A 13,777-nucleotide genomic window follows, 5' to 3' on the forward strand; every position below is an offset into this window, starting at 1 on the left:
CACCAGGTTTTGTCTTTTCATTTTCTCAACTGGCGTTAATAGATTTCTGTCTAGGATCAAAAGGTTGGATGAATACTGGCCATGCATAAAGTTTTGTAGGTTAATTAAGATGATCATTAGCCACTCAGGTTCATGCTTAGCTTCATGATTTGTAGGTAGCAACTTTGCATCTATCAAACACGGTTGCTCCAACCAGGACTTGGGTGTGCACAGACAATTTTGAAGCAGATACAAGACCCTCGAAGCAAACCCAGCTTTCTGTTCACATGTTTTGCTACTTGCCATCTGAATGCTTTGCTCTTGACTTGGCTCCTTACACCACCATGGTATGGATTTTCATTTGAACATTCGTGAGCAATGCTTTCACTATTTGGATTGCTTTTTTATGTTCTCTGATCGTGTGTTTCTGTATTATATACTGGAAGTTGAAGCCATGTATCCATCTATCTCCTCCTTCTGCACCTTGTATGCATCATTCAAATACCAGTTGAGTATCTAGTGTGTTCTACTCAGACTGTTGTATGTGGAATAAAATAAGATGCTATATACAATTTGTGTCCTCATAGCACAGTAGAGGGGAAAGGGGAAATTGACATAATGTAGCAACAGATTAAGAGGAGGTAAACTGCCTGCATGAGATGGGTGACTGGGGCATGATGGGTAAAGAGACTATCCCAGGAAGGAGGAATGGATCCTGTGAGAGCAGGAAGGCAGGCAGCAATAGGATGCATTCACAGCAGCTGGAGTCAGCTTTCTTAAAGCTCTGAAGGGACCACCATTTCTCTTCTACAGATATGATCAGTCCCATCAAGGTTAGTTGGTTTCTTGCTGTTCCTATTGGCAATATGGAATAGTCATATGCTGAAATCCTAACTGCAAAGATCGTAATTAGATTTAGATAACATCATAAGGATAGCACCCTTCATAATAAGAGAAAGATAGAAAACATTAGCCTGCACCCTAGAAAGGCCCTGGGGTCTCTACAAAATCAGGAAGTCTTCCTTCACTAAGAGTCAAATCTAGAGAACCTTGATTTCCAACTTTCAGCTTGCAGAACTGTAAGAACTAAACACATGCTGTCAAAGCCCCCCAGACCATGCTGCTTTATTATATTAGGCTTGCTAACTGAGAGCTGCTGCCTGGGGAAGCCTGAGAATGAATGATGCCTGAGATCTCAAAGTCCATAAGCCTGAATGAACTGTCATGCCTGGAACAGAGCCATTTGGAAGCATCCAAGCAGGAGAAGAAAGGGAGGAAGGGGCTTCACACTTCATACGGCTGTGCCAGAGAGTCGCCTTGTGCCCTGTTATCTTGGCAGTGAGAATACAAAGGCTCAACAGAGTGAGAACCTTATCCAGTCTTACACAGTAGTTTATTGATAACCACTGAAGTTTGAGTACTTTGAAGATTTTATGGGTTTAACTCTTTGCTAGCCAAACCCAACGCCAATTCATAGTCACTGCCTATCTCAGAAACCTAAGAACTCTGTGCTAAGTAGCACATTCTAGAGACCGTAGATGAACAGAACCAGAGTCTTAAGAATATTAGAAATGAGGATCTGGGGAAAAGAGACTGGTTATTACCATTAACTAAAAGCAAAGTAGACCTCGTACAATGAGTGTGAGATTTCAGAAACAGCGCTGTTCGTTTTGGTTGTTTTTCTTTATAAGAGGCACTATTGAATGCAAATATATTACCTGATAAATAGCAACCATCCTCCAGTGCTTTCTCCATGTTAGATGCTCTGCTGGGCACTTCACACACAATGTGTCTAATTATGGCAGTAACCCAGCCAAATACCTGTCACTTCACCATCAGACAGAATAGTTCAGGGACAACTCGAAACCTGCAAAAATCACATGGTGTGAAAATCAGGGCTGAAAATCTTCAAGGGAAAGTTGATGCAGACAAGAACTTATTTTCTTCAAATTACACACACACACACACACACACACACACACACACACACACACACACACACCAAAAGAATTTAAACAGTGTATCAAAAATCTAATATTCAAAACACCTTAAGCAAATCAGTGGGCTCAGAATAAGTAGATGGCTGTTTCTAAGAGTCTCTGTTCAGTTTTTTTTGTTGTTGTTGTTGTTGTTGTTGCTGGTGGTGGTGGTGGTGGTTTTTGTCTTGGTTTGTTTTGTTTTCTTTTAATAAACTATACAAAGGTGAGCCATGTACCATGGCCAAGGTGCATATGAAGGGAATATTGAAATGCCCAAAGGTCTTTGAGGGACCTCAAATTCAATGTAAGATAGAGGTATGTTTTGATTGCCAATGTGAATTTAGATTCCATTGACAGAAGTAGAGTGCCACTAGGAAAGGGTGGGGTTTTTTGTTTGTTTTTGTTTTTGTTCTTGTTTTGAGAACTTTTTGGATCCCATTTGCTGAATGAATATGTTAGAGTATGTGAGCTTTCAAATTTTGTGGATCTGAGAAAACTGTCACAAGTACCAATTCTTTATGCCTGTAAAGTAGAAGCAATGTCAGGTACAATCATCTGAAAGTAAAGAAAGTATAAGATCACAGACAGAGTGCTCAGCCCAGCATTTATTGATGAACTTGCCTTTTGACACTGATCCTTGAATCTGAAGGTCTGTGAGAGTCATATGGGTAATTAGCTTCAGCAAAATGAGATCTAAGATGTTCATGAAGAATGCTTTAGATGCTGATTCAATGTAGACATATCCATTGCCCTCTGCAGACACCCAGAGCATCACTAGGATGAACCCAAGCAATGATAGTATGAACTTTCAGGTGATGCACAGGTCAGAACTTGCATCCACACTCAAAGTGGACTTAACAACAACCAAGATAAGGAGTTTTTCAAGTGTTCAAGGTGTTTTTATACTGAATGAAATCATCGCCATGGAGGAAACACATCCCTAAAGGAGATTTACATTCACTTCTAATCATTCCAGAGCTTGAAATAGAAATATCTTCCCTTCCTGCACCACTTCCATAGATCTTGGTTTATTACAGTTTCTCAAGCAGATGTTATGAACTTTGCAACCTAATAAGACCTTGTCTCAAAATTTACAATAAATAAAGGCCTGGGGATACTGCTCAGTGGTAAAGAGCTTCCCTAGCATATATACAGGCTTAGACTCAATCATGACTACCACAACAGAAAAGAAGGAGGAAGAGCAAGGGAAGGAGGGAGGAAGAGAAGGAAGTAATAAAGGAGAGAAAGAGAAGAAAGAGGGAAGGATGGGGAAAGGCAGTCTGATACCATATCCAGTATACATTTGTTGGTACATGCTCACAGCAGACTCCTAGGAGAAATCAATTCTGTTCTCAAGGAGGCTGCCATCTGGACAGAGAGCAGGCAACACACTTCTCCACTTGTGAGCCACCATAGGTCAAGGCCATAGAGCATGTGAGGATGGCTCTTGAATTTCCAGGGAGAGGTAATAAGGGTAAAATAACCATTTCTTGCTCATTTATTGGATTTTCAACAAAATAAATTATCTCATTTTAGAAAACCTAAAATGAACAACTGAGAGATACGATGGGAGATTTATACCATGTACTATTTTATATACATGGTAAATTCCTTTCAGCTCCTGGCATTTCTCCCAGCAGTCTCCCCTTGAAAGTCTTGGGGCAGAAATGGGGACAATCAAGAGGCATGGAGTAATTTATCAGCGAGCTGTCTTGTTCCATTTTTCCTTGCTGTCACTCAACATAACAGATTGAGTTGTTCATAAAAGACAAAATTTAATTTGACACCGTGCCTGGTGGCTCAACCCTGAAACCAAGTACTCAGCAGGCTGAATCAGGGAGATCACAAGTTCAAAGACAGCCTCAGTTACAAAGCAAGTTCAAGTACAAATAGAGAACTTAGGAGAAACTATCTAAAAATACAAGGAAAGGTTTGGTGATGTAGTTTTAAGTCTTGGAGCACTTGCCTAGCATATGAAGAAACTCTAGGCTCTATCTCTGATATACTCAGCCCTAAATTTGTTTGTCTTATGTTTCTGGAGGCTAGGAGGTCCAAGGCCACATCTAATCTGTTAGCTGTCCTGTGGCTCTGACAATATACCTGTCAGAAGCCGCTAAAGGAAGGAAGTGTTTGGTTTAGCTTACAGTTTAAGGGTAAGCTACATAAAGGTGGAGAAGCCATAATGACCAGAGCTTGAGACATCTGATCATATCCACAACCAGAAACCAGAAGGAGGCAAGTGCCAGTAGTTAGTTTAGTTCCTCCTTTGCCTTCAGTCTGGGACCCCATCTCACAGAATCATGCAACCCACATTTAGGGTGTGTCTTACCATGTCAATGAACCTAGATAATTTCTGATAGATATGCCTAGAGATTTGTTGACAATCACAGCTTCACCCCAACTTGATGCCCAAATAAATTACTTTTAAGCTTTATGGATCTTTGGCCCTTTGTCCCTATAGGCTCATGGACATTCCATATTGTAAAATGCATGCAACCTAACATCCAAAGTTCCCATAATCTTTAATAATGCCAATATTGTTGATAGTCTGTTACATCTGAGACACAAAGCAATCTTTTAAAATTTATTGTTTTATTTTGTTTCTCTCTCGTATATTACAAACGATCCACAGTTTCCCCTCCTTCTTCTCCTCCTTGTCTTTCTCTGCATCTCCCCTTTGCTCTAGATCCACTCCTCATTCATTTCTCTTCAGAAAAGGGCAGGCCTCACAGGGATATCAACCAAACACGGCATATCAAACTGCAATGAGACTAGGCACAAACCTCCATATGGAGGCTGAATGAGGTAACACAGTAGGAGGAAAAGGGTCCCAAAAGCAGGCAAAGGAGTCAGAGACAGCCCCTGCTCCTACTGTCAGGACTTCCACAAGAGGACCAAGCAACACAACCACAGCATATATGCAAAGGATCTAGATCAGACCCACATAGGCTCACTGATTGTCAGTTCAGTCTCTGCAATCCCTTACGAGCCCAGGTTAGTTGTTTCTGTAAGTTTTCTTGTGATGTCCTTGACCTCTGGCTCCTATAGTCCTTCCTCCTCCTTCTCTGCAGGATTTTCAGAGCTCCACCTAATGTTTGGTTGTGGGTCTCTGCATCTTCTGCCATCAGTTGCTGGATGAAGCCTCTCTGATGACAATTTTGCTAGGTTCCTGTCTACAAGTATAGCACAGTCTCATTAGGAATTCATTAACTTTTTTCCAGTCCTCTTTGGTTTTATCGTAGGTCTCTGGGCTATCCATTCTCTAGTTCCTGACCCTCCAAGCAGTGTCAGGGGTGGGCTCCCTCTCATGGCATGGGTCTTAAGCTGGACCAGACATTGATTGGCCACTCCCACAATTTCTGTGCCACCTTTACCCCAGCACATCTTGCAGGCAGGGCAAATTATAGGTCTAAGATTTTGTGGCTGGTTTGGTGTTCCAATCTCTCCACTGGAAGCTTGCCTGGTTATAGAAGATGGTTAGTTCAGGCTCCATATCCCCCATTACTAGGTTAACTAGGCCACTTATTGTGTGATATTCTGTTTGTGTTCTGACAAATAAAGCTTACCTGGAGATCAAAGGACAGAGCTAGCCACTAGTTAGCCATAGATGCCAGGCAGTGGTGACATGAACCTTTAATCCCAGCACATGGGAGGAGAAAGCAGGAAGATCAGGAGTTCAAGGCTAACCTGGGATACATGAGATTGAACAGTTTAAAAGAGAAACAGAGCAGGGCAGTGGTGGTGCACACCTTTAATCCCAATACTAGGGAGGTAGAGACAGGAATATGAGGTGGATAGAGACAGGATCTCAATCCCCCTTTCAGTCTGAGGATCTGTAGAGGTAAGAAGCTTCAGGTGAGTGCTGCTTGGTTTCTCTGATCTTTCAGCTTTCACCCTTGGATATCTGATTCTGGGGTTTTATTGTTAAGACTAATTAGGATCACACTTCCATCATCCTTGTAGATTCCTGGGAGTTTCCATTGCAGTAGGTTTCTACCTCACCCCTAATATGTCCTCCAATTCTGATTATCTCTTCCAGTACTCTCTCCCTCCACCCTCCCTGAACCTGTTGCCATCCAACTGCTTCCAGTCCAATCTCAAAATCTATTCTATTTCCCCTTCTTAGAAAAATCCATGCATCCTCCCTTGAGCTCTCCTTAGTTAGCCTCTCTGGGTCTGTGAATTTTAGTGGGATTATTCTTAACAGCTAATGTCCACTTATAAGAGAGTACATACCATGTTTGTCTTTCTAGGTCTAGGTTACCTCACCCAGGATAATTTTTTCTAGTTCCACTCATTTGTCTTCACATTTCAAGATATTATTTTATTTAACAGCAAGTAACACTCTGTAAGGTATATGTGCCACATTTTCTTTACCCTTTCTTTGATTGAAGGACATACAGGTTGTTACCAGTTTGGGCTATTAGGAATACAGCTGCTATGAACATAGTTGAGCAAGTGTCTTTGTGGTAGGGTGGAATGTTCTTTAGACATATGCCCAGGAGTGCTATAGCTGGGTCTTGAGGTAGATCAATTCCCAATTTTCTGAGAAATTGCTATATTGATTTCCAAAGTGGCTGTACAAGTTTCCACTCCCACCAACAATGGAGGAGTGTTCACTTTGCTACACCTCCCTTGCCAGCATGAGCTGTCACTTGTGGTTTTGATCTTAGACATTCTGACAGGTGTAAGTAAGATGGATGCTCAGAGTCATTTTGATTTGCATTGCTAAGGATGTTGAACCTTTTAGTGTTTCTCAGCCATTTGAGATTCCTTTGTTGAGAATTCTCTGTTTAGATCTGTAACTCATTGTCTAATTGGATTATTTCATTTGTTGATGTCTAGTTTCTTGAGTTCTTTATATATTTTGGATATTAGCTCTCTATCAAATGTGGAGATGATGAAAATCTTTTCCCATTCTCTAGGCTACTGTTTTGTCCTATTGACAGTGTCCTTTGCCTTATAGAAACTTCAATTTTATGAGGTCCCATTTATTAATTGTGAATCTTACTTTGGTAAGTGGTATCTATCAGGGAAATTGCCCATTTCTTTTAAATTATCCAATTTTGTGAAGCATGAGTTTTTGCAGTATGACCTAATGGTTCTTTGGATTTGTTCATTATCTGTTGTTATTTCCCCCTTTTCATTTCTGATTTTGTTAACTTGGATATGTCTCTCTGCCTTTCAGTTAGTTTAGATAATTGGTTGTCTATCTTGTTTATTTTGTCTAAAAACCAACTCTTTGTTTCATTGATTCTCTATATCTAGAAACTCTTTGTTTCTATTTTATTGATTCCAGCCCTCAGTTTGATTATTCCTGCCATCTACTCCTCTTAGGTATGTTTGTTTCTTTTGTTGAAGAGCTTTCAGATGTGCTGTTAAGTTGTTAGTATGAGATCTCTCTAATTGCTTTATGAAGGCACCTAGTGCTATGACCATTCCTTTTAGCTCTATTTCCATTGTGTCCCATATGTTTGGGTATGTTGTGCGTTCATTTTCATTGAATTCTTGGAAATCTTTAATTTATTTATTTCTGTCTTGACCCAGATGTCATTCAGTAGAAAGTTGTTCAGTTGCTGTGAGTTTGTAGGCTTTCTCTTATTTCTGTTGTTGAAATCCAGTTTTAATCCATGGCAGATTGATAGGATAAAGGGGGACATTTCAATCATCATGTATCTGTTGAGAATTGCTTTGTGATTGAGTATGTGGTCAGTTATGGATAAAGTTCTGTGAGGTTCTGAGAAGAAGGTATATTCTTTTGTGTTTGGGTGAAATGTTCTGTAGATATCTGTTAGGTCCATTTGATTCATAACATCTTTTAGATCCATATTTTTCTGTTTAGTTTTTGTCTGAATGACTGTCCATTGGTGAGAGTGGGGTATTGAAGTCTCTCACTATTAATTTGTGGGGTTAAATGTGTGGTTTAAGCTTTAGTAATGTTTCTTTTACAAATGTGGGTGCCCTTGTGCTTGTGGCATATATATATATATTCAGAATTGAGATGTTATCTTAGTGGATTTTTCCTTTGATGAGTATGAAGTGTCCTTCCCCATCTCTTTGGATTAATTTTGGTTGGAAATCTATTTCATTAGGTATTAGAATTAAATTAAATTACATTAAAACCAGCTTGCTTCTTGTGTCTATTTACTTGACAACTCTTTTTCAATCTTTTACTCTGAGATAATGTCTACCTTTGATATTGAGGTGTATTTTTTGTATGAAGCAGAAGAATGGATCCAGTTTTCACATCCATTCTGTTAACTTTGTGTTTATTGGGGAACTGAGTGCATTGATACTGAGAGATATTAATGACCAGTGATTATTAATTCCTGTTTTTTGGTGATGGTGGTGGTGGTAGTAGTTTGTGTGTGTGTGTGTGTGTGTGTGTGTGTGTGTGTGTGTGTGTGTGTGTACATGTGGGGGTGTGTAGTTTCCTTCTTTTGTGATGTGTGTGTGATTATTTCCTGTGTTTTCATGGGTGTAGTCAGCCTCCTTAGAATGGAGTTTTCCTTCTAGTACCTTCTGCAGGGCTGTATTTATAGATAGATATTGTTTAAATTTGATTTTGTCTTGGAATATCTTGTTTTCTTTATCTATGGCGATTGAAAGTTTTGCTGGGTATAGTAATCTGTGTTGGCATCTGTGGTTTCTTAGACTCTGCAAGAAATCTGTTCAGGCCCTCTGGATTTTAGAGTCTCCATTGAGAAGTCAGGTGTAATTCTAATTGGTCTGCCCTTACATGTTACTTGGCCTTTTTTCCCTTGCAGCTTCTAATATTATTTCGTTGTTCTGTATGTTTAGTGTTTTGATTAATATGATGGGGGGATTTCTTTTCTGGTCCAATCTATTTGGTGTTCTGTAAGTTTCTTGTACCTTTATAGGTATGTCCTTTTTAAGCTTAGGAAATTTTCTTCTATAATTTGTTAAAAATATTTTCTCGGTTTTTGAGTGGTGATTCTTCTCATTTTTCTATTTCTATTATTCTTAAGTTTGGTCTTTTCATAGTGTCCCAGATTTCATGGATGTTTTGTGTCAGGAATTTCTTTTTAGATTTAACATTTTCTTTGACTGATGTATCAATTTCTTCTATTTTATCATCTACACCAGAGCTTTTCTCTTCCATCTCTTGCATTCTGTTGGTGATGTTTGGGTCTGTAGTTCCTGTTTTGCTTACCTAGATTTTCTATCTCCAGGGTTCCCTCAATTTGTGTTCTCTTTATTTCTTCTATTTCCCTTTTCAGATTTGTACAGTTTTATTCAGTTCCTTTACTGGTTTGTTTTTTCTTGATTTTCTTTAAGGTATTTATTCATTACCTCCCAGTGTTTGTGTTTGTTTATCCCAATTTCTTTAAGAGATTTATTCATTTCTTCCAATTGTTTGTGTTTCTGTGGATTTCTTTAAGGAATTTATTCATTTCTTCTTTAGAAACATCTATCATATTCATAAAGTTGATTTTATGGTCATTTTCTTGTGCTTCAGCTGTGTCTCTTAACAATGACCTCAAAAGAAAAGAAAAGGAGAAAAGACCAAGTTACAAACTTACTTCCAATATACAATGGCACAAAATAAACATTCCCATTTTTAAAGTGAAAAAATGGATTAGGAACTGGCGTATAAAGGAATCTCACAAGCCACCAAGGGTTGCTTGCCCTGGGTAGGGAGAAGGAACCAGTTGAGGTGCCCAGCTGTCAGGCACCATGATGGTAAGCCAGTCTATCGTGGAGTATGGGGGGGGAGGGGAGGGGAGGGAGGGAGAGAAGCAGAATGGCTCATATCCTATGGAGAGAGGTAGATCTGAAGAGATGAAGGTGGCGAGGAATTGGCAGGTGTGGGAGGCCTGCTTGCCTCAAGAGCCATAGTGACATCCAGGCCTGGGCTGCTGCCAAGAGCCATGTCTGGGTCAGTGACCCACACAGCTATGGCCCGTGTTGATGTCTGTGGCTCCCATTACCACCAAAGGCTGTACAGATGCCCAGGGTCTGAGCCAACACCTGAGGCCATGTTGGTCATGCTGCTGCCAGGGCCATACAGATTAGGGTGGCCTGAGCTGCCACCCAGGGCCATAATGAAGTCTGGACCCAAGCTATGTCTAGAGGCCATGTCTGGGTCAGTGGTCCTGATGCTGCTGGGATCTGTGTTGATGTGATGTATGTCTGTTGCCTGTGTTGCCACAGGGGCCCATGTGAACCATGTGTTGAACCATGTGTTGAAGATGAGGGCATGCTGAGCTTGCCTCATCCCTCATTGGCCCAGAGGTAGCTACCCACCTCCTCACCAGAGAGCTGACCCCTCACCCCACTGGCCCTTCCCCTATAGAAGAGCTGCCCTCCCCAACACACTTGGGAAATATGGCCCCAACTCTCACCATGGGATTGAGAGAGCTGGCTCCACCCTTCACTTGAGGGAGCTGGTCCCAGCAGCCCAGACTGACCAACTCAACTTTCACTCAGGCACACATCCAGGCCTTTAAGTTGGTAAACCCCCCCCCCCAACATCTACCCTATCAATGACCTACTGGGGCACATGAAGGAACTGGCCCTGGAGAACCATAGCCACAGGAGTTCCATGACTAGGGATAACAGCAGGCTATCTGGGAGGAGATTCAGTAAGGGTCCAACATTGATGGTGTGTACTACCCAATGAACATTTGCAAGAAAAGCTGTTTAGAAGAGTATACTGCATGATACACAGCAGCTCCCAGTTCCACTAAGACAAATGAAGAGTTTATGGAAAGATGGAGGTGGGAAGTAGGTTTATTTGTTTGCTTTATTTTGTTTGTTTGTTGTTTTGGGTTTTGTTTTAATTAATATTCTTATTTGTATTTTTTATTATTTGTATTTTTTATTTTTACTATTTTTTTAAATTTCCCTTTGAGAGACACTATAAGTGTGAAGAAAGAATACAGAGGGACTGAGAAATGAGTAGGATTGGGGAGCATGATGTGAAATTCCCAAAAATATCAATTAAAATTGGGTTTAATTAATAAATAAATGAAATGAAAGAATGGAGTCATAGCAAGGAATAATTGTTCTAAAGCAAGCCCAAACACCAACAAGGAAAGTACCAAGCAGAAAGCTCTATGTTCAGCATGTGAGGATCAAGATGGAATTATCTGCATCCCAAACAGTTTAGGTAGACCCACCCCTCTGGTTTTGCTGCCTACAGCACACCCACATAGCCTTCTCTTAGACTGGCTCTATTCCATGTTTTCTCATTGGATGCCCTATGGTTCTGACATTTCCAACACTCTGTAGTCACTGTTGTAACTTAAGCTTCACACTCATAACTTTAAACTGTGTCCCCTCAGAACCTCTCTACAAGGGCTCCAACCCTCCCACACATGGTCTGGCTCCCTGGAACTACGATAAGACTCAATGACCTCCTCAATCTGCATCCTTTCTTTCACTGTAAATCTTGCTGCCAAGCTCTGCTGTTCACTTGTCTTGCAGCCTGACCCTCTTAGAATACAATTGCAATAGCTTCTTATAAATACTTCCTTGGACAACTGCTTTTGAGGAACCAAGAACAATTTCAGCAATACTCTGTTTAGTCTGTCTGCTTTCAAAGGAATTTGCACTCTTACCTATGGTGTCTTTAAGGGGTAAGATCTTGCTCTCAAGACATCTTTCCTGGTGTCCCAGTGCAGAGTGCCAGGTTTATCATTAATGGCACTAATCTCTTTAACAATTACAGCTCTTTCAAAACTGACTTGTCTGTAAGATTAAACTTGTTTATAGTCTGTTCCCCTTCAAACTGCACATTTTAGCGCCTTTTCTGATTCCCCCCCTTTTTTTTTTGCTTCTTTTCACTACAGACTTTGATGAGAGCAGTAAGCAGTAATCATACCATAGCCTCAGTGTTCTTCTGTCTTGAAATTACTCCCACCAAACAAATTAGTCAGTTATTCCTGTATTCAATCTTACTCAAGTTCTCAAGAAGTAGGAATAATGCTACCAGATTATTTACCAAAATCTCCCATGATTGTTCTCTAGTCCAATTCCCAAATAAGGCCTTGTTCTCCCCTAAAACCTCATGAGCTGGGCCTCCACTGAGTGCATGTCTCTCAAAATTTTGGTAATCCAAATTACCACCAGAATACCCCATGAAGATCTGCTTACAGTATGCTAGGGCTCTTCCAGATTAAAGTTTCAAACTCTACAGCGCCCCTCCTACAGCTGGTTTCAAATATCTAAGAATCTCACAGCCCAAGTTTATTGTATTAGTAAACCCACTTCGGATACCAATTCCCAGTATTAGTTATTTGTCTTGTTTCTATAACAAGACTGACAAAATCATCTTAAGGAAGAGAGTTTGTATTTTGGCTCACAGTTTGAAGGTGTAGTAGACCATAGTTGTGATGCCAAAAGATTGAGAAGTCTAATCACATTGCATTACCAGGCAAGAAGCAATGAATGCTTGTCATCAGCTCACTTCCTCCTTTTTATTCGGTCTTGGACCCTAGCCTATGGCATGGTATTACATTTAATATGGGAGTTATCATATGAATTAAATTACTCATAAACATCACCAGAGATTTGTTTCCATGGTGATTCTAAATCCTGTCAAGTTAAAAATCAAGATGGTAAGGCCATTCTTGTTAGTGCAGACTTTCTGAAGTATCCTTAGTCAAGGCAGATCATCATGTGATAAGAAAAACATGATCATGAGACAGGGCCAACTTGTTCCTATGAGTGAGCCACTCTGAAGATAATCTATTAACCTTCTAATCCACAAATTGATCAATGCATCTATGAGGGTAAAACTCTCATGACCTAATTGCCTCTTAGAACTCTTACTTGGGCCTGCCTTTTAATCCCCAACAATGGGTATTAAACCTCAGCATGAGTTGTACTGGGGCATTTGAACCATGAAACCATAACTGAAGGCATTGAAGAATACCCCACTCACATATATTTGCTATAATGAGTACCCATGAGAGCCTAAGTCCTCCAGTTGAATATTATTCAACATAGCTATGGCATTTTCTGCAGATTTTTACCTTGGATAAGTCTCACAACATACCCTTTGTATTGCTGTTCTTTCTAGTTTTATTGCTGTTGTTTTGTTGCAAAAATATGTAACTTCACAAAGAACAAGATTTAGAAAACAGCATAAGTTGAATGCCAATAGCTAGATACCCATAGTCACATATTCATTGGTCAAAAATAAGGGGAATAATGTGGCCATAAACAGCCATTATTTTTATGCAATGCATTTCCATTTTATTTTCATTTTTATTCTTTTTTGAATTTCTAATGTACCCAAATAGAATATTTTACTTTCCTAATTCAGAAGAAATTATTTCTTAGTTTACAACCAAATAATGGACTATTTATGGCACCCAGGGACATTCTTTACTCACTGCTGTGCCAGTTGTAGAAATTGGAATGATTCTTTACAAATATTTGGGAGTATTTTTGAATAGTCTGAAGATGCTGAAATATGAAAATGGACAATTTGTACTCAGACTTTTCTTTCCTTCTGTACCAGTAGCTTTAAACTGTAAGTTGTAGATCAGCAGCATCACACAAGACCAGAAATACATATGCTTCTCTTAGCACACACATGTGCAGACACATGTACATTTACATATCCCTCTACTGTGTCAGAGATCCCACAAGTGGGGAGTTTAAAAAAACAGCCAAAAAACCACTTGTCCAAGACGTAGAGACTTGTGAGCAGACTCTCAGTGTCAAAAGTAGGTGGGCAATCCTGACATCTTCCTTCCATCTCTACACCCTGTCAGCTTATTATTCTCTGGGTCAGTAGAGAGTGTGGATACAGCCATATTGCCTAAGTATATTCTTCCAGGTGTCTA

The sequence above is a fragment of the Peromyscus leucopus genome, chromosome 5 (genome assembly GCF_004664715.2).
Source record: "Peromyscus leucopus breed LL Stock chromosome 5, UCI_PerLeu_2.1, whole genome shotgun sequence".
In the NCBI taxonomy this organism is placed as follows: domain Eukaryota; kingdom Metazoa; phylum Chordata; class Mammalia; order Rodentia; family Cricetidae; genus Peromyscus; species Peromyscus leucopus.